Raw genomic sequence first — 24,511 nt, 5'->3', positions numbered from 1 at the left:
GTCTGTAGTGGGCTACGTATCCTTGAGGATCATTATGATGGTGGCCAACCTCTGGTTGTGTGAGAGAATTCCTTAATGACTAGCTTCTATAAACATGCTGCATAGATGAGGGCCAAACTCGCTTGCCAGTTTCCTATATAACACTGCAGGGAGATCGTTCAGATCCTTCACTTTCCCCTTCTGATTGTCTCTAATAGCTAATATGATCTCCACTTTGCCAATATCTGCCTCCTTTGCATATCTCGCTTCAGCCGTGAGCTCATGAACGCTTATATCTCTCTTGAACTCCATAATGTCTGTTACGGTTTTAGTGATCGACTTACCTTACATGGATTGATAATATCTCGCAAACTCCTCTGCAATTTCCCTATTTTCTCCTATCACCCTTCCTGACTCTGTCATCAGCTCATGGACCAAGCTTCTTTCCCACTCTCTCTTGCCCAACCTTGCCTGTATCCACCTGCCTTGTCCCCTACTTCATACACCCTTGTTTGAGTTGCAAGAGCGATGCTGCTGGGTGCATTTGCTACCAGATTCCTACATTCCTTTTGCTTAAGGTGGAGCTTACTGTGCCTCCCCGGCCTAAGGAGTTCCCCCATTGTCTTCCTAGTACAAGATTTCGGACTCTAGCCTATGTATCCATTCTTGTTTCCTCTTCTTCTCCCGCTATGAGCAACATGGCTTGGTCCCGCAGGACGGTCTTATAGGCCTCCCACAGCATGCCCACAGACTCCACTGTACCCACATTTTCTTGGAAGTAGAGTCTAGTGCCATTGCGTATTCTGTCCATAATGACTTCATTTTTTAAATACCAAGGGTTTAGTTTCTATCCACCCTTGATCCCCGAGAGAGGAAAAGGGAGTTCCACCCAAAGGGGAGCATGGTCTGATATCCCTCTTGCCATAATATTGGCGTCCCAGAAACCTGCCAAGGATAGATGTGTAGTGAGGAAGTAATCAATTTGTGTAGAGGTATGATGGGACCTCGAGTAGTATGTGGATTATGTTATCCCTGCCTGGATTAAGAGTCTGCCAAAGTTCTCCCAGCCCCATAGCCTCCAGAAAATTCTTCAAGACCTGTGTTGGAGACTCTCTTCCTCCCAGAGGATACCGGTCTATATTATTCTTAAGGATATGGTTTAGGTCACCTCCTAATATATGAATCCCCCCTGGGAACTGGAGAAGCACATCCCCTAATTCTCTCAGTATTTGTGATTTCATTGTAGGTGAAACATACACTGCACATCCATTCAAGATTATCCCATTCCAGGTACCCGCTTGGGCAACATATCTCCCCTGACCATCACCCAGGTATGATATGGAGTAAAAGGTGTTCACCTCTTTAGCATGATCCTCACCCACCTGAAGTCCAAGATGAAGCCCGCATGGGGAAACATTCTATACGTGTTTCTATTGAGCATCTTATTTTCAGACCCCTTCAGGTGAGCTTTTTGTATTAGTAAAATATCCGGATAGTGTCAGCCGAAGCTCTGCATTACAATCCCTCTCTTAATTTTACTCCGCAGGCCATTCACTCTCCATGACATAAAAGTTAATTTACCCCCGGCATCCTTGAGGGAGAATGGCTTGTGAGGAATTGAGAACAAAGCCTGCATATTCCCAGGGCATTCAGCCCCACCGCACCTTTGTATCGGGCCCAAGGTTGTGAAATGTAAGCATGCTAATGACAGGGTAAATAAACTCCTCCCTCCCAACTTACCGCCTTTCCGCCCCCTGCAGTACAGGCTCTAAAGTCACTGTCAACTTCAATTCACAGGGTGCCTGTCACCCTAACAACCGCATACCCATCATGCTAACAAGAGCGCATTCTCATTGACAACTGGTATACAATGTTGATCGCCCTCGGTACCTGAATTGACAGTCTCTTCCCCCATCTGTGTTGGGGTCACTCAGTGCTACATCCATTGCCCTCACAGGCCCTTGACCAAGGACCAAGTGGTCGAGTTTTCCCCCTGCCCATTCCAGATCTTTGCCTCCACACACATCCCCAGCACTTGAGCCAGTTCCATGCCTTCTCTGGTATGTTGAAGGTCCTGGCTTTGCACTCATGCAGTATCCAAACGTGCGCAGGGCACAATCATATATGCTTCACTTCTCGCTCACGCAGTTTATTCTTCACTTCTCAGAAACTTCTTTTCTGCTTTTGGACTTTGAGGGTGAAATCAGAGTAGATCTGCACTGTCGGGTTTTCAAATTGAAGTTTGTCCCGGGTACTTGCTACCTAAAGAATGACATCTCTATCCCTGTGATTAAAGATGTATGCAATGATGGTTTTTGGTGGGGCCCCAGACTGTGGCGACGGGACAGGCATCCAGTGGGTCTGCTGTATGGAAAATAATTTTGACAGTCCCTTATGTTTTAATATGTGGACGATAAACTCTTCAAGGAACAGCTCGACACTAGACCCCTTTGCCCATTCTGGGACACCCACCACATGGATGTTGTTGTGTCTGAAGCAGCCCTCACTGTCCTCCAGTCTCTCCTGTACTGCCGCACTTTCTCTATCCTTTCCCTATGCAGTTGTTCAACCTTGGCTTTGAGAGTTTTTAACGTATCTTTGAATTGAGCCATATTTTTTCAGTTTGTGTGGTTCTCTCATTGAACTTTTCAGGTCGGCCTACTAAAAAGTGACCTCCAAAGCAGCAGTGTCTATTTTCGACTGTTGAGGCTCCAGTGTTGCCCGAATGCCATGGATAGCGGCCATAATATCTCTGAGGGAGGGCTCTGCCTCTCCACTCTCACCCAGCAGTATTGCTCGTCTTGGGCCCCCATCTGCAGGATATCCTCCCTGGCAGCCGCCACAAGGGGTTGCGTAATTGTCCATCTTGATTTTCTGATGATGTTTGTAGGAGAGCAGCTGATGTCTGGCCCCCAGTGCCCGCTCTTGTGAGTCCACAGCTAGGAAGGTCCCCCAGGGCTGTAGTCACCACCGCCAACCAAATGTAAGGAGATCTCTACTCAGGTTATCCCCACTCCACCCGCGACTTGTGGCTTTTCCCCCCCTTGGCCTTACCCCGCCACCCCCTGTCTCCGCAGCAAATTCCCCTCTGGCTGAAGCCACTTCTTACTGCACAATGTGGTTTGAAGGTCTAGCAGATAGAATCCTCTATTGGTATGGCGACAACCTGCAGGGGGCGGGTCGCTGCTCAATCCGCCAAGCGGATGAACACCAGTCCCTTGCAGTGGGCACTGCCTTCCCTCGATGTTCTCCACTACCCGACCTTCCCTGAGGTGGAGGGCCGCTGGTAATTAGGGAACAATGTCAGGGCCTGCCCAAAAGCCCCTCCTAAGGCCTTCATTGCAATATTGCACACAGATAATGGCAGCCAGGACTCCCCGCACAAGGTAGTTCTTGTGGGTCCGCTTTGCCACACGGCGCCACTGCTGCTCAGTCCGACCTATTATTGTGGGCAGGGTGCTTACAAGGGAACTGCTCACAAAGCACGCCTGTAGGTGCTGGCTCCCCTGTGGACCTGAACCACCATCGCACCCCTCCCAGAAGAACGCGCATGGCAATGTTGAGCGGAACACTGTGGGCTGGACTGCCCACTGCAATCAGGACAGCCTACGGCTTCTGCGGAGGGCCGCACACTCACTCCCGCTTTGTCTGGCTTCCTGCTGCGGGACAATCAATGGTGTCATGTGTTGACAGCACGATGGATGGATCTCAGATGAAATTATTGCGGGCTCACTTGAGGAGCTCTACAGAAGAGCACCCGTCTTGCCCACTCGTTAGGCCACACCCCCTCTGAAATGTGAGTATGATGCTTTATTTGAGTATGTTCCATTTGTGTTGACCCTCCTAATTAACTCAATCTGGAGAAGGGTTTAGATATGCAGTATGTTTATAAAACGTTTACTGTTCACATACATTATTCCTGAAAAGCAGAAGTGGTAGGGGATTAGTAGGGTGGCTGACATGGATACACCTTTCGAGACCCATTAAGACCTGTTGGTGGAAACCATTATTGAGAAATATGTCTACCTGACAACCATATGGGGAGACCTGGCGAACAATAGTGCTCAAAGTTGGGGCTTGGTTTGAAAACAACGATGCACACCTTGGTGCAGTTGAAGACTGGATCTGGAGGATTTCCTGGAAACATCAGGGTTAGGATCTGGCTTTAGGATTATGCACACACAGGCAAGAGTAGAGCACAGTTCCAGGCAGTGGTGGTTGCTCTCAATGACAAGTGGCGGTGCAGTGTGGGGGAAATAATGGTAAAAAAAAGTGCAAGGTGAAAAAACAGAATACAAAATATAAGAGTGCTTACCGCTGCTGCTGGCCGCAGCCTTAGTGCTTTCTGCTCCTCTGCTTCTGACCTGAATCCGGTCTCCCAGCAGTCTACGTGCTGGTGCACACTGCACATGCTCCCAGATGCCAATCCAGATGCTGCTCTCATGCTGGGAAGCATGAGAGAAGTGCACTAATTGGTCTGAGCAGGCTAGTTTGACACTCTGCCTGTTCTCCACCCAACTGCGCAACTCAGCTCGGATCGGAGAAATCGAAGTGCGCATTTCAGTTTGGCCAACCTAAGACAGCCAGCCAAACCAACATGCGCACTTACAGTGTCCACCACTCCTCCAGCAGCTGCCGGCAAGATGGGCCCGTCTCTCCCCGCCCTAAGACTTAGCAGGCTCTGGCTCAATGAAAAATAAAATGATAATAACATTATTTTATTGTCATTTTATTTAACGGTGGAGTGGTGTGGCTCACTGGTTAGAGGCCGTAGACCCGGAAGCAGAGGACGGCCCGGGACCAGGGTTCAATTCCCGACGCGGCAGGGTCGTGGACCAGGGTCAGCGGACTCGATAATTCTCGCCTCGGTGCCTACTCTAACCAGGGATCACACTCGGCAACTCTGGGCATTAGCTTTCCTCATCTTCACAACGGCCCCCCACATACGCCGGGGATGACTGGTTTCACCTTGGAGATACCCAGTAGGAACCATCTCACAGGGAAAGCCAGGACGGGTTCGCCAGCCGTCTACAGCGCGGAGATACCCCATGTGGGGTGATTCATGCGCTTTACAAGACATCATTGCATTACATTTTTCATGTTTACCTCTGCTGGCTGTCATCAGTGGGGCGATGCTCCTCCGGCGATGCGCTTCTTCCATAACCGAGGAGCCGCCGCTGTTTCCATGGCACAATAAACCAAATGGAGGATGTCTGTAAGATTGTAGATTGAAATTACTGAGTGAGTGGTAGTGTTTTGGGGGAGGGGTGAAGTAACACTGAGCTACTCGTGCCTGGAGTGCTCATGTAGATTTACGCCCTGGAAGTTTCTAGCCGAGTAAGAGTAGCAGAATGAGGTATGAAGGAATGTGCTGAGATATTGTGAAGATTTCTTAAAAGAAACCATGAGACGTCATACATGCCTACTTAATTGTTCCAGACACTTGAGAGATTCACCAATTAGCATTGTTCTTCAGTAAAACAGTGAGGCAATCTGCTGATCAAGCATTCCCGAACAATGGTTTTCGTTCACTATGGATACTGAAGCACCATGTGAGTCGATAAGTGACAGTTAAGGCCTAGTGAACCGAGGCTGTGGGAGATCCTGAGAAGGCGTGGATGTCGAACCAGAAATCTGGCGCTGTTATTGTTTTTCCACATTTTGTACCATATATGTACATTAATATTAGCCGTTCTCCATTTCAAATCACGTATATGTAATAATATAGACCTGTGGCAATTGAAACTAAATCATTATGATGTGTTCTAATGTGTTGTTCTGGCTTAGAATATCTCAACCTCAGTTAGGCCTCAACGGCATCTTGTCTAAAATGGATGCCACATCATGATATTCATTTTCTATTTATATTTGTCGTTTGATTCTATAAGCAGCAAGATGTGCACTGTTTATTTTGCATAGCATATTGTTGCAAGAGAGCACTTTGGAGGAAGCCTTTCTAAGGCTTTCCCTTCTAGCACACTTACTGCATTCATTCACAATTGTTTTTATTGGTTATGCAACTAGTCTGTTCTAGCACCTACTGACCACTTTGGACGTGAATGGGTGAAGCAATATTCATGTAGTGGTATTAAGGTAGTAGGGTTTAGTGACATTTTTAAATACGAATTGTGATGCTTATTTTGCAGATATCTTGTTTTCTAAGCAGAAATTAGCTATATAACCCCTTGATTTTGGGGTGAACTAGAGATTCTTTTTGACTCTTTCCTGAGCCTCTAGGGATGCCTGCTCTATTTTCTATTTACTTTTGCATAATATGGATTTTACCTGATTGTGCTTATTTTGAATTGTTCTTAAATGAGAGCCTTTGTGGCAAAATATCTACTATGAATTTTTACTGATTTAATGAGAATTACTACTGAATCTGCCTTTTTCTAATTCTGTTTTGTACTTTATATTTGAATGAACATTTGTTTTTTACTCCAAATTTCTGATCTCAAACTCCCTTTTTAAGTCAGTCTTTCTTATTGCTTGAATTTGAGAATGTTTTTGAAACTTGTCTCTATGGACACATTGCCTCATAGATTTTGAGGTTAACACCATCTCCAACCCCCGGAACATGGGTGCGCCATTCACACGCAGATTTTCTAGGCGCCTGCATCCTCACAGCAGTCTTACATCAGCAGAGACCCATAAGTAGTGACAGCTGGTAATTTGTGCAGTCGGAAAGCAGGATGGAGGGCCATATATGCACAATTGCGCACTCACTCACACTGATGATTTAACACATGTGCGGACATACACACACCATTCACAAGCACATACATGCATACACACTTCCATTCACAGAATGTACTCACAAAATACACATACATTCATACAGACACCTAAGCACACATGCACCAAACATTTAAGAAATTCAATTAACCACAGGTGATTTCGGGTGGCGAGAGAGAAGCCTTGGTGGTTCCTGACGATTGGGAACTGCCACCTCCTCTCATTGGCTGACATTGTTTTAAGGTCAGCCAGTGAGAGGATGCGGCAGTTCCTTAGAGAGTTCGATGGGTCTTTGAGACTGCTGACCCACAACCCACTCTGTGACAAGCGTCACTGATGTACACTCAGCCCTGGGCACTTCAGGGCCTAAAACGAAAGCACCCAAGACAGAGGTTATACGTGATGCTCTCCCTTGTCAAATGGGGGAGGACCACCAAGTGCTTTGTCGGCCTGAGGAGGTCACGCCCACAGGTCTGTGATATCTTCAGTCCAGCAAAGATCAGCTCAGACAGCCAGACGCCTGCACATTTTGCGCAGGGACAGCACCTGGCTGCCTGACCTGAATATGAAGAGCGTCTGTCAGGCTGACCTTTACTCAGCTTGACAAACACTCTTCACCTTTGGAAAAAGGTGGGGTGGTTGCCCTCTGTCCTAAATAGGAGAGAAATATGCTAGCATGGCTCTTTGTTGAAAACCTAGGTCTGATCTCTGTGGAGCAGTGGGGCCTAGTCACTAAGGAACATTTTGCTATAAACACAATTTATGACCTAATCTAGCTGTTTTATGCATCGCAGGGAATTCACAAAGGGATTTCAGTCAGGCATAGATCTGTTTTAATTGTTCGACGATCTCCACCACGACTGTGAAGTTTTCTGCCCCCCTAAATCCCTCTCAAGAGGTAAAAAGAACAGTGGGTGTTCCAAGGGATGATTCGCCTTGGAAGTTTGCGAGTATCCACAAACATGAATGTTTGTCAGCATTCACGCTTCCCCTTCCTTTTCTACCCTGAAAAGGAGGAGACTTTTACTCCAGACAAGGGCTGGCTTATTTACCTTTGCACGGTGGGAAGGGGAAAGGCGCACTCCCAGATTTGGTGGGGGTGCATGAGAAGGTGTTAAGCCTTAAGAAAGGTGTGTTGGCACATATGTCCTATGTCCCCTATGCTGTGGAGAACTCTACGAAACGGGAATAGGAAGGATCCCGCTGAGAATGGCACATGTCCTTTGAAGTACTATACATATGCCTGGTACAGCTATTCATACTTATTCCTTGGAATATTTGCACGTTCCAGAAAGCAGTAAATCTGCATACGCACATGCCATTACAGATTTACTGCCTTCTTTGTGAATCAGGCCCCCTGAGCTTTCACAGTAAATACTTGGAAGTTAAGAAGACAGTGAGTGAGTCCTGCATGCAAGGCACGAATGGGTGTTACAGAAACTTTATTTTGGTGATACAATGAGACTGTCATCCGCCTCCATGTCTGGTAAGTTTAACCATGTTTCTGCTGTTCCTCATTTGGCGCATATTGCCCCAGACTCTGTCTCACTTCCTTATTACATTATTTACACCACTTCTCCTTTTTGGTTTTGGTTGTCCTTGCTAAAGTCTGTGGATTCATTTAAAGTACAAGAAGTAGCATGCTTGTGGCTACCTAATTGAAAGGTGGAGAACCCTGGAGCTGGGTTTCTTCAACAAATATGGATTCCAGGAGAACTAAAACTGGGGTAGCTTAATTGCGTATGACTGTTTCTTGTAATGTTCTTTTTATGGTTCCTAAAAAATTATGGCAACCGAATAAAAGATTTATGACTGACTGACTGACTGACTGGGCTTGTGTTCACTAGTGTTTGGAAATTAAATTTCAGAAGGTCGACAATGTTTTTGTAGCTGTTTTACTTTAAAAGAAATACAAATATAGTTAAAAAAAAGCTAAAATATAATCTGCATTTAGCTGAAATGAATTAAATCAAGCTACAAAACAATCTAGGCTACCTATTCTCCTGTGTATGTCAATGCACTATCCAGTTTCTACCTGAGTTTGTAGCCTTTTAGGTCAATAAACTGGTGGAAATTAGAGTCCTTATTCTCTACACTAGATTCTGTAAGAGTTTATACCAGTGGCGTAGCAAGGAAGGGATGGGGGGTGGTCCGCCCCGGGGGCTGCGGCCTACCTCCGACCCCCCGCTCTTGTCTTTGGTCGTCATGGGGGCGGGGTCGTTCATACGTCCACCGCCGGGCAGCAAATGCAGGGGCCGCCACGAACGGACGAAGGTCTAGCTACGCCACTGATTTATACGTCATGGAGATATAAGGTTAGATCCACTTATTTAGTTAAAGTGTTCCTAAACAGGGGCTAATAAATTCACCAGGGTGCACATGCCTATGTCCCAAAAAAACCGTTGAGATGGCTCTGAATTGTAGTCTGAATAAAAATCAAGGGGTATATTTACAAAGAAATGTAGCGGTGCTGCAAGAAGTTTAGCAGCGTAGCACTGCGTCCTTTAAAAAATGCAGGGATGCCCTGTATTCACATGAATATGGTGCACCCCTGTGTGTTTTCCCTTGTGCTGGCTAAAAAAAGATTCTTAGCACCAACACAGACACCCTTGCGCCATGGTGCAAGGGTGCCTGCGTTGCAGGGACGATTCCCTGCAACTACGGCACCTTGGCACCATGATGCAAGGGTGTCTGTGTGGCAGGGAAAGATTTTTTATGCACAGGAAGGGACACCTTCCTGCACATAAACAATCTTTAAAGGTGATTTGCTCTTTCTACATGTGTTGCAAAATCCAGCACACATAGAATAAGCAAAAACGAGGAGAAACAAAAGAATTTCTCTATATTGTGCCAATCTAATGCCTGCTATTCAGGATATTTAGTTTTTGGCCCTGCCTCAGATTTACAGATCCTTGTAAATCTGGGGCAGAGTCGAAAAGCAAAGGGTGTTGTGGTGTAACTCCCACAGCAACACTCAAAGCACGCCCCTTTCATGCAGATACCTGTGTGAAAGGGAGCAATATTTACAGAGCAGCGTTAAGCCACACAAAGTGTCTTAATGCCGTTTTGTAAATATGGAGCAGGGCATTGCACCACCGGAACGTCAGAAAAAGTTAAATTTCGGTAGTGCAATCCCCTTGTAATATGCCCCCAAGGATATTTAAACACCTATTTTATAATTTAAGCATTTACATTACTGTTTTTAGGTCGAGCCTAGTGTTGCAGTGCATGCTCTGCTCGCTTTGTGAGGCAGCTGTAGTAGGGTATACTGTAGAAGTGATGTGGAAGCCTCCACCCATATTTTTCATTGGCTGGTGTCATTGTGCATGGTAAATGCTGGCTTCTGATTGATAATGAGGCATCTTAGTCCCGCCTTGTAACAGCCCTGTCTCCTTTTGTGACCGCCCATCAGGACTGGATCTTTTACTTGCAGCATTACACTGTCTTCTTCTTTAGTCAGTAAGCACTGTTTTGGCAGTGGGAACTGCATGTTTATTTTTGCATCTGATAGAGACATCTAAGTGCAGATTCCTTAACTTAGAATATCCCCAGAGGTCAGACTGGATCTGGAATTTTTTTTGCAGAAGCACCTCTGCGTGCCGGGGGACGGCGCCACATGGCCTCACCCTGACGTCGTCCACGGACGTGATGTCAGCGAGGTCATATAAGTCCCTCCGGGATCTCTGACGTCAGTTTACTTATTTTCTGTGTGCAACGCGGATCTGGAGTAAGCAGTTCCTCTGTCCTGTTTCAGGCCCCTTTTTGACGCTTTGCGTCTGGTACAGTGTACGATGCCTTCGGGGTTTAAAATGTGTTCCTCCTCTTCACGGCAAATGTCCGCGACGGACCCACACCATATCTGTATGTGGTGTCTGGGCGAACACCACGACTCGACGGATTGCGATGCCTGCCAACACCTCAAGCCGAAGTCCCGGCGGGAGCGCAGGATGAAGCTGCTTTCGGCTCGACTGTCCTGGTCGGAGTCGTCTCGGCCCCCAGCCTCCTTATCAATGGCTGTTCCCGGTGGCAGTGGGTTCCATTTGCGGCGTTGGTCGCCCTCTGGTTCCCAGGTGCATTGTTCACCCCTCATGGGTAATTCACGATGTATGTCGCTGAGGTCCTTGACCTCCCTTCTGTTGTCGGGGGCGCTAGTTCCTGGAATCCTCCGGACATGCGCCCCAGGAGTCATCCCTCCCCTGTCCCTGTCCACCGCCAGGGGCCAGATGGAGGCTTATGCCGTGGCTCTGCTGGCCTCCCTTGGGTCCTCTCCTTTCTCTGGGGCGTCCTCTGTGTCTCTGCTACATGCGAGGTCTCCGGCGGACTCGCAGGTGGGTTTGCCCCCAGCGCCGAATGAGCCCCTAGGGATGATGGAGAAATGGAGTCATCAGGGCACGGCACGGCTGGGTCCCCCTCTCCCACCCACAGCACCCCTGCCGTGCCACACAGTTCTGTGGGGCTCCCTGTGGCGTCACAGATGGTTGCTGGTGCCCAAAGCTTAGCTTCAAGCCCACCTCGGCCTCCGGACAGGCGGCTGCCTGTCCGGAGGTGTGGTCGGCGATGGTCCAGCACCATAAACTTGCCTCCCCAGCTCCGACTCCATTCCTTACTTCGGAGTCAAGCCTGTTGTGGTTGAGACTGAGTCGGCGCCGGTCTGGCACTGTAGGCTCTGGACGTGGCCGAGTCAGCACCGGACGAGGAAGGGTTGGCGCCAACTGAAGTCGCCCTGGCCCCGCTCCGATGGCAGATTATTGACTCCTTTCCGGAGGCTTCCGGGGGGAGTTCGGCATCCCCTCGATGTCAGGCGACGCCGGATCTGTCCTTGCCTCTTCCCCCCTTGGAATTTGTGGCCCCGGTAGACTCCCCGCCTCCTCAGAGCCCCATCAGGACCCTCATTCGTCAATGGGGCTTCCTACTTTTGGGCATTGGTTGCATCCTCAGTACATTTGTCAACCTCCTTGGGGTGGCAGACTTAGTTTATAGCCCTCACTCAAGGATGAGTTGCTGGCCCCTCCTGGGAGGGCTACCGAGGTGGGTGCGGCGTTCATTAGGGTTGTATTCTTGGCCATTCGTATTCTCAGTATGCAACCCCCTTTGGCCCACCTGCCGGCTGACCCTCTGCTGGATGTCCTCCACCACGGTTCGGGGAATGTAGAGCCGCTTCTGCCTTTCAAAGCTTCTCTTTATGATGCCCTTTTGGGCCCCTGGGCTCGGCCAGCTTCCGGTGATCCGGTGGCTCATTCTATCTTGCACCTCCACCGTCCTGCTCCACATGATACAGTTTCCTTATTTGTTTACCCAGATGTTCAGGGGTTTGTTCTGCAAACTGCTTTCCCTTCCTTGCCTCAGCTGCTGCTTCCCATCTCCCGGGAGTCGAGATGGCTGGATTTGTGGGATCGTAACATTTTTGCCTCCCCGAGCGCAGCTCTTCGGTCACTAAATACAGTGTGTGTCTTGGCTCGGGCTACTTCTGCCCTTTGGGACTCTGCTGAGTCTCTTCTATTGGCCACCTCTGAGGGCGCTCATGTTGACCTCCTTCATCTTTTCCGTGATGGCCATGATTTGGCTGAACTTTCAATCTGCTCAGGCCTTGGATACTGCGGATTCCTTAGGCCGACCTATGGCTGGTTCGGTTGCCCTACGGTGCCATGCTTGGTTGCAGGATGGGGTCTTTCTGGAGAATATCCGCGAATGCCTTGTTGACCTACCTTTTGATGGGGTCCTTTTGTTTGATGCTCACGCCGATTTGGCTGTTCGACGCCTCCTTGCGGGCTTTCTCCCTCCCCATAGGTCTGTATTTCTCAGGTCTCCATGTGACATGTTCTGGGATGGTTACCCTTTTATTTAGCATCCACCAGTTGTGCTATGCGTTTTTTCGGCTGGAAGTCGCCTACTGTGCCGGTGTTCCACAGGTTGTTTGTGTTCTGTCCTCTGACTGTGGGTTGCCCTAAGAGGTGTTTCCCCATTGTTCTTGGGGGTGTGCCATACTCCAAGTGGGGTACCTGTATTCTATTGTGTAGCTCTGCTATGCATCAGGCGGGCATGGAGGTCCCTTTGGCCTTTCTACGTCCACTGCGCATTACCTTACCGTTGCAATGTGTTCAGTGTTGCACCTTTTGGCGCTATCTCCTATACGCCATGGGTCACCTTGCTGGAGCCTTGCACTTGTGCCTCATTCTCCTCCTTCGGAGGTTTTCACTGTATTTTAATATGCTTCAAAATGCGGCTACCTCCTGCCATAGGTGCACTAGGTGAGTTCCTCCTACGGCACCCGTAGTTACATGGTCGTGGCTCGCCCCTTTGCTATATACATATATATCTACATCTCCACCTCTCTTCGCTACTGTGAGGCCTGGTCCTATGTCTCCATGTTTCAAGGAGCAATTCAGTGCTTGTACTCGAGCTTGCCTTCTTTCTGCACGGCAATGTGTTTCTTACTACGTTTAAGTGCACTCGGTGCCTTTTCCTGCATCTTCGGCAATAAGGGTTCCTTGCGTTCCACTCCCTCTGGTGCTCCCCCCGCTTCACGATGCTCCGTTCTTGGTGATCATATACTAAACAGTACCCCTCTTCTGTGCGGGGTGAGTTTCCCCTCACAGTCGGAGGAAGTGGTCTGGAGATTTAAGGTTCTCTTTAACAGTTATGTGTGTTCCTCTTCACAGTTCCTATTGGCACTTTTGGTGCCTCTGTGGACACTCCCTTCCGATATGTCTTTTTCAATGGGTGTCACCCTACTCCTTGTCTGCTGTGCCTGCAGGACAGCTCCTCTGGTGCAGGTCGTCCCAGATGCTGCACCCTGCATCTCTGTATTTCGTGGGTGAGTTCTCACCCTGGCCTTCAAGCTGCCTCGTTGGGCAGTCCCATGCTCATTTTAGATACGCCACCTGGTTGTTTCCGTGGCTGTCTGATCTGTGCATGTTTTAGTTGTGGTCCGGACCAGCGTGCTTCCGAGCGATACTGTTCTCCCTTGTCACCTCTTTGGTGACTAGGTATGCACTTGGCGTGTCTTTTGTTCCCGCCTGTACTTCTAAAATGTTGCTCGTTCCGGTCTCTTGCCCTTCGCTTCCTGGATGGGGCCTCCCTTGCATGGGCTAGCCTGGTAGGCTATGGTTTCATCTCTTCTTGTTATTCTCTAGCTTTGGTTGGACTCCACTGAGTGCACCCTTCAGCTGAGAGTAGTCCTTCTTCTTCCTTCGTTCTGGGCTCTCTCTTCTGTTCTGGGATATTGCTAGTGCTGTTTATACATCTCATACGGGTATGGTGTTGCTCCATTCTGGCAGTTTTGGGATGCCTTGTCTCCTATTGTCTTTTTCTCTTTCGAGCTACTTGGGTTGCTGTCTGGCTGTTCCGCCACAGCCTTCCCCATAGCCCGTCACTCTGTTGCCGGCTCGGTGCTTCAGGCACTTTCTGTTGTTCTGTCGCAGACCCACTTCCCCCATGGGGTATGGCTGTGGTATCTATTCTAAGTTAAGGAATCTGCGGCTAGATGCCTCTATCAGATGTACGAGTTACTTACCTTCAGTAACAATGTATCTGGAATAGACGTTGTCTAGCCGCAGATTCCTTAACGCCCACCCATCCTCCCCGTTCTGCAAGGACCTTGCCAGGTAGGCTTCTCCACTTTGCCTGCTTTCAGTTGCCATTGGTTTTCCTCCAGGGTGCTCACATGGTTACACCCCTTTTAAGAATTGCTATATGCGGCTGCCTCCCTCCAGGTGGCCTCTTTCCTCTAAAACTGTGCCGTTTCATTCACCTTCATCTGGAGTTTCTTCTTCTTCTCCTATTGCCTTCCCTCCCTTCCGTCTTCTCTATTGACTCAGGGCTCTTGTCTCCTGTATAGTCGCCCAGGGTTCTGCTGGGCTTTGTTTCGGTCTTCCATTTCTATAGGGGGAATTGCTATTCTTTTCATATCTTCATATCTTCTCACAGTAGACTGTTGTTCCTCCTGTGCCCCGTCGTTTTGGCCGGCACAGTTCTACATGGTAATAACAATCTACCTTTGTCTGTTGAGATATTCTTTCCTTGTTACTCAGCCTGTGGGGGGAGGGGGTTCATGCTTCGCTTTGCAGGGCTCTTTCTCAGAGCTTTGCTCTGCCTTTACTTAATTACTTATATGTAGACAGTGTCTGATACTGTCTTTTATAATGGTGTTTTGCACCCTCTGCCTTCTTTATTTTACGGATTTCTCATCCTTCGCACACTGTTCCCATACTTTCACAGTTTTGTTGGTGAGTCCACATTGAGCCGTGGAAAAGTTTCTCCGAAGAAAACCGACGTGAGTGCGCCGGTAGGGACTTATTTGACCTTACTGACGTCACTTCCATGGACGACTTTGTGGCGGGCCATGTGGCGCCGTCCCCCGGTGCGCAGAGGTGCTGCAAAAAAAGAAATCAGGATCTAGTCTGATGCCTGGGGATATTCTAAGTTAAGGAATCTGCGGCCAAACAACATCTCTACCAGATACATCGTTACCGAAGGTAAGTAACTCGTACATCACGCTTTCAATTTAACAATAGCTGCCGCCCCATCCCGCGTGTGCTGTGTGTGGCGGCAGCTATTGTTTAAGTTAAAGTGTGATGCAAATATAAACAAGTGGCTGCCTTTGCGCAATGCCGACAGCTTGTTTTACGTTCGACTTTAGTGCAGCATGAGAGACGTGAAATGTCCATCTTTTCTGCGAGTGTCAACTGCCTCAGTTTGAGCAGCGCAGAGCTGCTCAAACCGTTAGACGAGTCCACCCTGATCTCACTATCTGACCATGGGGCAGAGAGCAGCCGCGTCGACCGATATGAGAAGACTGTGCAGCCAGGAGCCACTGTGCCCCACCGGGATAGCATGGTTTTACTTGGCGCCCTCTCTTTCACTTTGCACTTTAAACATGCAGTATTTGTGCGACGGGAGTGACGTGTTGCTCCAGTTATTTTGTGAGATTTAAACGCCAGAGAAGCACAGAGCATCTGAACTAATGAGACAAGTCCGTCCAGATATATCACCATGGGGCAGGGAGGAGGCCCAGACGACCGAAATGCCAGGTCTGCGACCGTCCTGAATCAGGGACCCGAGGGTTCCCCGTTTGAGGAGTCTATGTTGGCCCCTTGGAATCTGCCTGAGAAGCCCCCAGAGCCAGGCGCGCACTGCTGTAAGTACACCCGACCCCACCTAAGGATTCTACCCCCTCACTGTGTGCGCCTCGGGAACGGCTGTACTGACCGTTATTTCTCTTATCAAGAAAATTTATATTTTTGGGTTAACTGGGCTTTTGCTTAAAAGCACAATTCTCCTTATAATTGATTGTAATTCACACATTTTATTGCACCCTTCTGAGACATTGCATATTACATGTAATTATTTTTTAAGTGCCTGTTTCATATTTAGCCCTACCTTTATTTTTTGGCAGTTTTATATCCTGTGAACTCACATTCAAGGTAATGGAGCGATTCTTTTTAATTTTTCTTACTTTTTCACAGTTTTTAATCAGCCAGTGTTTAGCTAGGATTCCATGCGCCCGTTGGATTGGTTGTTAATCTTGAATTGCTTTCAATCTGCAAACCCAACCCTTGCCGTGACCTTTTCACCATTACTTTTAAATTCTTCATATTTTATAGAAAATGAATGTTTTGAGCAGGGCACAGGTCCTAAAAAAAAGAAGTGGGGGGACTAACCTAGTTATTCAGTATGCAAGTGGCATCAAGGCGTGTGACATCCTGGGCTGGACTGGAAACCGAAACCGGCCCTGGCAAACTGCTCGGCCAGCCCCCCTGGGGTGAGGAGGGGGTTGCGGCCGAGCTGTTTGAAACTGCTGATTTCGGCCCATTTTGTTACAGTTGGCCAATATTGCCGACACCAGTAACACAAGCATTGGCATAGCCAATCGGTCTCACCTTTGGGACCTTATACGTATTTAGTAATGCAGCACAATGTCCTTGGTGCAACTACATCAACTGTTGCATGGCTAAGCACTTATAAGGTCCCAAAAGCGAGACCTATTGGCTATGCCAATGCTTGTTTTTACTTTTGCAAGAGGAGCTCTCAGACAATGTTCCCTTCAAAGGTGATGTACCTGAGGGGGTCTCATTACAGCCCCTAGTCAAAAACAACTTGGATTTCAACTTCTTGATGGCCTTTAGTAGAATACAAGAATCCAGAAAGCAGTCATGTCCCGGCCACAGATACCACTTTCATTCATCTTGGGTCACTGCAAGGTCAGGGAGAAGAGGGATAAAACAACAATCAAACTACACAAAGATAGTATCCTTCTTGACATATATTGCTTTACATAAGGCTTATTATGAGCTCATACCTGGGGTACACAAAAAATGCTCTGCTACACATAGAACTGATGTTTCATATATTTCTCATTTTATTTCATTTTTTTACCAATTTTTTAAGGAAACATTCATCTATTGTATTCCATTTTTTTCTTTATATTTTCTCTATATTCTTTTGTGAATCAATCTATAATTTCATTATACGCAATACTCAAAAATAATTTTTATATAAACAACTTTACAAAGGAAGGTATATAACAATCTTTTTTTAAAAAGACACAATCTATACCCAAATAGTACACAATGTCTGTAGAATTCACACCTAATTTGAAGATCCAAACTCACAGTCCCCCATTCTCATTCATACCTCTTGTCACTCTACATACACATCACTTGCACTCACTACATACATACTATACACCCCAAAACCAAACTACATACACAGATGAAACCATAGGGGTGAGTCACTCAACCCTCTAATGCTGTGCTGAGAACTGGGGTATTGAACGCAGACTAGTCAACGCACTTTTCGATGGCCTATTTCTCTTTTCTTACCATCTTCTTCAGGACCAGATGGACTCAGAGATCTGACGCCATTGGACTGTGCCGGACATGCTGACCCATTGTAGATAGAAACTCAGTACTGCTAAGCAGAAAGAAATGTACTGAATATTCCTGAGGTTGGCAGTTCTAAAACCTACAAGCTCGTCATACTAAAAAGAGAAGGAAACAAAATAGCTCAAGAAAGAAATCCTAGCGACATTGCAACTGCTAGAAAGGAAGTGTTAAATACTACGCTTATGCGATGCAGCACACCATCGGAAGAGCCATATTGAAGAGAAGCTCTACTGGGACAGTGAATGCCAAAAAGATTGCAGAACATTTTCCAATTAGTATAGGGTATATATGGTAATTGGATAATTGACGGTGATAACACACCAACATGTATTGCTGACGCATCTGCTGCTTTTTGAAAAGGATAAGAATTTTTGCTCTCCCCCTTCCTCCAGCCCGATATAAACCTTTAAAGTAATAGGTTCGGAAGAAGATGGCAAGAAAAGAGAAATAAGCCATTGAAACGTGCGTTGACCAGTCTGTGTGTAATACCCCAGTTCTCAGCACAGCATTAGAGGGTTGAGTGACTCACCCTTATGGTTCCATCTGTGTATGTAGTCTGGTTTTGGGGTGTATAGTATGTATGTAGTAAATGCAAGTGATGTGTATGTAGAGTGAAATGAGCATGGGGAACTGTGAGTTTGGATCTTCAAATTAGGTGTGAATTCTAAAGACATTGTGTACTATTTGTGTATAGATTGTGTCTTTTTAAAAAAGATTGTTATATATCTACCTTTGTAAAGTTGTTTATATAAAAATTCTTTTTGAGTATTGCGTATAATGAAATTGTAGATTGATTCACAAATGATAACTATGTAACAATATAAAGGATAAAAAGGAATACAATAGATGAATGTTTCCTTAAAAAAAAAAGGTAAAAAATGAAATAAAATGAGAATATATGAAACATCAGTTCTATGTGTAGCAGAGCATTTTTGTGTACCCCAGGTATGAGCTTATAATCAGCCTTATGTAAAGCAATATAGGTCAAGAGGGATACTATCTTTGTGTAGTTTGATTGTTGTTTTTCCCCCTTCTCCCTGACCTTGCAGTTACTCTTTAGAGGGGTGCCTTTATTAATCAGATCTACAGAACGATAAAATGGTCAGATGATACAAACAAATAATTACTATCAAGACATTAATCAACATCCTGGTCGACTGATCCTTGGAGAGCATCATCAAAGGGAGTACATATCATACCTTTACTTATATTCCAGGGTCTCCAAATGTTTGTCCATTTCTGTGGGTATCCTCTACTTTCGTAAATCACTCTCTCTGCCTGCATGCCTGAGTCCATATCGGATTCCCAATCTGAGAACTTTAGCTTTGTCAAACCCTTCCATGTTCTCTCGATATTCCGCTTTGCAACCAAACATCCCAGGGATATGCACATCCTCTCAAGTCTGGACAAATCCGTAGCCTCCCAGATGTTAAGCAGACATAGGCAGGGTGAGACCTCAAACGGTCTAAAACAAACTAAAGACAGCGCTGCCATGACCTCCCTCCAGTACACCGGAAGAACTGGGCAGTCCCACCACTGATAGAGTTGGGTGCCGTCTAGACCACACCCTCTGGGGCAAGAGAGGGAGCTGCGAACACCCATCTTGACCAGAACCAAGCTAGTGTAATAGGCTCTATGCAGTAGTTTGAGTTGGATAAGTTTAAAGCGAGATTACATAGCCACCTCACGAGGAGAGGCCATAGCCTCCTGCCAGTCTTCATCATCAATGTCTCTGACATTATCCACCCATTTAGTGCGGAGTTTTACTAGGGGATCCGGCATATTATTGAGTAGTTTGAGGTATGTCAAGGAGATGCCTTTGTCATGGAGGTAGTCATCTAGGAGTCTATCCTCCAACGGGGAGGAGACTGGTAGGTCAGTCACCTTGGGTATCACTTTTTGTAGTGCACTGCAAGCCTGAAGGTATCGTAAAGTTTCCCCGCTGTGCAATTGATAATCGTGTTGAAGATTGCTAAACAGGATCACTTTGCCTCTTGCTTACAGATCACCCACCCTAGAAAGGCCAATTAGTTCCCATTTGTCAAACCCGGACGTTGTGATAGTTCGCCCAACTGATGTGCGTCGAGCAGGGGGGTAATTTGTGTTATTTTATCTTTCCACCCAGGTCGGCCGTAGCTGTATGCTATATAGCAATTATGGTGGAGGTTGGAGTATATGTTGGTGTATGTTTCTTCCCTCCATAGAGGGCCCTAGTATAGTGACCAGGGAGCATGTTGTGTCTGTCCATACGATATGCGGGATCCGTGCCCGAGCGGTGTACCCAGCGGTTGAGGACCACTAGCTGTGAAGCCCAATAATAGCTTTTAATCGGGGGCAGGGCAATACCTCCATCGTACCAGCTTTTTGTAAGTTTAGTCAAGGCAATTGGGGAGGTATGGTTATTCCATAGTAGGGCGCATACCTCCGACTCAATGGCATTAAAGTACTGTGGAGGAATCAGATAAGGTGTGTTCTGTAAAGCATACAGAAATCGGGGAAGGGCCATCATTTTATAAAGAGCAGCTCTGCCAAGCAGCGTGAGGGGCAGTGTTTTCCAATGCTGCACATCAGCACGAAAGCGGTGCAGAGGGGGCACAAGATTACAGTCATTGAATATCATAGGGTCGACTGTAACATATATACCCAGGTACACGAAGCCCTCAGAGACTATTTTGGCCTCATAGCCAGGTGGCAAAATTGGATGCCCCCCACTGAGAACGTAAACAAGGAACTTATCCCAGTTAATAGTTTTCCCTGAGTATTTCTGGAATAATGCAAATATGCAAAACATGGTGGATAGAAAGCCGAGGCCTGGCTAAATAGAGTAAAATGTCGTCAGCATGTCGTTCCAGTCAGGGGTCTAATTGAGACCTCTAATGACAGGGTCCCCCTGATCCAGATCGCCAGGGCTCCACGGCCTAGGCAAAGAGCAGGGGGGAAAGGGGACACCCCTGCCTTGTCCCTTTCTGTAATTTGAGTACTGCTGATCGTCCCCCATTTACTATAATACATGCCAGTGGTGCAGAATAAAGGAGTCTCACCCAAGATAAAAACCAGGGACCAAATCTGTACCGTTCGAGTGCAGCGAATAAAAAGGGCCATTCGATCATGTTGAATGCCATTTTGGCATCCAGTCTAGAACCCCATAGAGGCGTTGAAGTTTCAGGGCAGTGTTTCTGGCTTGTATAAATTCGGATTGAACAATTTATGAAGGAAAGGAGCGAGACGCCGGTCGAGGAGTTTGGCTAATATTTTGGCTTCCGGGTCTAGTAGGGAGATCGGCCTGTATGAGCTGCACCGCTCAGGGGGCTTGCCCTTTTTAGGTATGATGACTATATTAGCTAATCTCTGAATTACAGACAGGACCCCCACCGCAGCACTCTCCTCGTACATCCGTATAAGATATGGAGCAAACGTAGAGCCATTGGATTTGTAGAGTTCGCTTGGGAGGCCACTGGGGCTAATAGCCTTTCCGGATTGTAGGGAACCAATCGCCTTGGATATCTCCTCAGTCGTCAAGTCAGCGCCTAGGTCCTGTATATCCTGTGGCTTTAGGACTGGTAGTCCCAGAGTGGATAATATTTCTGCTGCGTCAGTCTCCGAGGAGGACAGGGAGGAGGTATAGACCCTCTCATAGTGGTCCGTGAACGCATCAGCAATCCCAGACCTATCTCGTCTCCTTGCACCGTCTTGGCAGAAGATCCCTGCCACCCACCTATTCGCCATGTCACGTTTGTCCAACCAGGCTAACAGTTTGCTAGCCTTGTCACCAATATCGTAGACCCGATGTTGAGTGGCCCTGTACTGGGCCCTAGCTGCATCCTCGGCAATGCTCCTATACTTGGTTTGTTTGATATGCAATGTATGTGTGTCAACTGAGTGTCTGATATCGCGAGGCCTCGCTCAAGAAGGGCGATCTCTCCATCCATCTCCTCAAGGCGCCTCTGCTGCTCTTTCTTATGACCCGCCACTGCTGCCACCCTGCTACCCCTTACCACTGTCTTGTATGCCTCCCAGAGCACCACGTCAGAGTTAACTGAACCATCATTCTCAGAAAAATATTTGTTAGTAGTCTCTATCAGTTTGTCGTTGAGCACCATTTTGTGCTGTGTGGGAGAAGGGGTGTCACCATAATGTGCTAGCAGCGGGGAATGATCCGAGATGCCACTGGGGAGAAAGGAGATCTCACCAAACTGGGGGAGCTGGGTGGCCTTAGAAAACAGATAGTCTATACAGAACATACAACCATGCATCCCGGAGAGGAAAATGTATTGTCTAGCCCCCGGGTTGCACACCCTCCAGACGTCAATCAGGCCGAGGGCCCGAAGGAAGTCTGTCAGTAAAGTCCCGGATGACTCTTCCTGTCTGGGTGGCTGTCGATCCAAGCCACCTTCGAGGGCTGCGTTACAGTCACCATCCAGTAGTAAGTCGCCCTCCGGTAGAGTCAGTATGTGTGAGCCTAGATCGGCCAAGGATGTGGAATGGAGCCTAGGTGGCAGATAGAGAGAGGTCATATTAAGTGGTCTACCCTCCCTCATGCCCTACACTCTGACAAATCTTCCAAGAGGGTCGCGTGCGACCGTTTGGATTTTAAATGGGAAGGTGTTGCGCATGAGGATACCGACCCCTCAAGATCCCCTACCATATCCCGAGTGGGCCACCAATTTAAAGCCTCACCTATTGAGTGCACAGTATGAGGTACCTTCAATGTGAGTTTATTGTAGTAATACCACGTCCGGGGTATTTCTTTTCAGATATTGCAACACAATTCCCCGCTTAATTCGGTCCCCTAGGCCGTTTACATTCCAAGAGAGTAATTTAAAACTGCTCTTGGATGGAACTGTATCATAATCATCCTCCATTGAGACTCAAAACAAAGGGCCACCTCACAGAGGGGGTCCTGAAACCACAGGACGCAAATCAACATTGCCACCCCCACCCAACGACCACGTGATTTACCACTTCAACTTGCTCCGAGAAGAGCCTTTGACCTGCCATGAAAAAAGCCTGCTTAAGTAAGATCTAATGAAAGTTGAAAAATATTCATGAACTCCTTGAAAAAATGTAATAATTTTACACACACTGTTTCATTCTTTGGATAAAAAAGAAGTTTACGGGCTTATGTTACATTTTTGATGCAGTGTTGTATGAACATTGGTCGAAGCCAACAATGACGAAACAAAACCAATGCAGGGCAAACAGACAAGACATGATCCAGGTTCTGAGGGCCTGATTCACAGAACTAACTTAAGACAAAATCCTAAACGAACTACTTTTGCTATTCACAGAAGTTAGGATTTTGTCTTAAGTTTGTCTTAAGACTAACTTAAGACTGACTTAAGACAGACTTAAGTTAGGATTTTGTCTTAAGTCTGTCTTAAGACAAAATCCTAACTTCTGTGAATACCAAAAGTTGTAAGTTTAGGACTTTGTCTTAAGTTAGTTCTGTGAATCGAGCCCCGGGGGCCCATATTAAATAGGTTGCAATTTTTTTACATTTTTCGTGGAGTAGGACCAATTTGCTGTTAAGTCATTCAAAGGTAGGAGATTCATGCGGCGTAGAGTAAGCCAACATTGAATACCATGTTCTAAATTCCAAGATAAGTATTTCTGGAGAATTCTTGGTGTATTCGACATGGCTATTATCTTTAGCCTTTCTTTTGAACTACAACATTTTACATCTCTATTGTAGCTAGTCATACGACTTGTGATTTTTAAAAAGATTTTAAGTTCGAGAATCGGAAGAGAAATCACTGACTCGTCCTGTGCACAGAAAACATTCAGTGCCAGAGAGAAGTAACAAGAAAAGGAATATTTATCTATGGTTTCTCCAAAAAATTCTTGACACATGAAACCTCTTAGTGTGCATGACTCACTATTCTTTAACTGATATCCGCAACTTAATACCCTGGCTAAACCTTGAGTAAAAGAGCATATCAAGACAAAGTCCAAACTAATAGCAGATATTTGGACCAGTGTGTTAAAATTACATAATTTGCGTAAAATCTGGCCTTTATTCATAACTAGGAAACTCCAGTCTTTTACTGGGATAGATTCAATAGCATACAGCAAAGTAAGCAAAGTAGGAGAGATTTTTGCTTTAAAAACAGTAAGCAGGTGTAAAAAGTGTCTTAGACCCATTGCACTATAAAAAATATGCATGCCATTTGCATGCGATACCGCTTTACAAGAGCTATGTTCGATATGATGCATATTCTTTGTATTGCCTGGTATTACTTTCCCTAAATAGAGAAAGGAATCTACCAGCTCCAGCTTTTCAGGACTAATTTTCCAAGTAAAATTACATAATTTTCTGCTTCTATATTCATAATCAAAACTTTACTGTTAGAAACATTGATTGTAACAAAATTGTGCCATCGTACATTTCTGTAATGATATTAGCTTTTTATTCAGCTTATTGGGGATTAGATCCATACCTGCTATATCATCTGCATACATAAGACACATAAAAGGACGTCCGCTTATCTTTGTTGTATCTCCCTCAAAATGAGAAAAGCATTCAGGTAGATCTGCTACGTACGAGGAAAAGAGTGTCGGGGCTAATAGACAGCACTGTGTTCGTGAGTGTAGGGCAATAATTAATGATAAAAGGGAGGTAGGTACTCTCATTATATGTAATTCTTTCCACAGAAAGGACCGGTCTACCTTATCAAAGGCTGTTGAAAAATCTATAAAGGCCACATATACATTTGACCTCATAAAAATCGTGTACTTCTCAATCAATTTCAGCATAGAGACGTTATCCAGGGTGGAGTGATTTTTCCTAAAACTTGCATGTTCTACAGTAAGAACCTTCTCCACCACCACCCATTCAGTAAGTTGGTCAAGAATACTACGAGCAAATATTTTCCCTACCACGTCTAGTAATGCTATTTGCTGGTAGTTATCCGTAT

At 46.5% G+C, this 24,511-nt stretch overlaps 1 protein-coding gene across 1 annotated transcript in view; it reads left to right on the top strand.

Moving 5' to 3' along the window:
- The window catches only part of LOC147683273 (uncharacterized), a 1,451,334-nt gene that overhangs the window by 639,124 nt on the left and 787,699 nt on the right, over positions 1 to 24,511 (top strand). The window lies entirely within an intron of this gene.

The sequence above is a fragment of the Lissotriton vulgaris genome, chromosome 11 (genome assembly GCF_964263255.1).
Source record: "Lissotriton vulgaris chromosome 11, aLisVul1.2, whole genome shotgun sequence".
Lineage (NCBI taxonomy): Eukaryota > Metazoa > Chordata > Amphibia > Caudata > Salamandridae > Lissotriton > Lissotriton vulgaris.
This window is presented reverse-complemented; position numbering and strand designations above follow the sequence as displayed.